The sequence below is a fragment of the Natator depressus genome, chromosome 9 (genome assembly GCF_965152275.1).
Source record: "Natator depressus isolate rNatDep1 chromosome 9, rNatDep2.hap1, whole genome shotgun sequence".
In the NCBI taxonomy this organism is placed as follows: domain Eukaryota; kingdom Metazoa; phylum Chordata; order Testudines; family Cheloniidae; genus Natator; species Natator depressus.
The window spans coordinates 60,014,777-60,015,290 of NC_134242.1; positions in this window are offsets into that span (position 1 = coordinate 60,014,777).

Consider the following 514-nt stretch of genomic DNA (forward strand, 5'->3'; position numbering starts at 1 on the left):
GGCTGCAGGGAAGGGGGGGAGGCATCTGCATAGTCGGGTTGTGGGGGGCAGTTTAGTCTCCCGTGGGAACAGGGGGAGGGCTCAGCCTCCTGGGGGTGTGCTGGGGTAGCGCAGTGGGACTGTGTGGGCATTTGGCAGGGCTGTCGATTCTCTGGCAGGTCAGAACGCTGCAGCCAGTGGCTGCGCACCCTGCAGTCTCCTCAACGCTCGCCCGTGGCGCCCTCCAGCCCTCTGCTGTCAGCCACCGAGGAGGGGATCCCCCTTCCTGTGTGTGGCGCTGGCTGTGCCCCAGCCCTGTGCTTTCTGCTACAGTTGAGCCCGGCACCTCGCTCCTGCCTGTGCATGCTGGGCCCACTGCTGTCTGTGCAGAGCCCTTGCCCTGCTCTCCAAGGGGACGGAAGATCCCAGGCTCTTTGGCACTTGTTCCCCTTTTTGTGCTGGTGCTCACCTAAAGCTGAACCCTAGGAGGGGAGGGGGGACGTGCCATGTGCCTGCCGGGTGCCGGTGGAAGAGA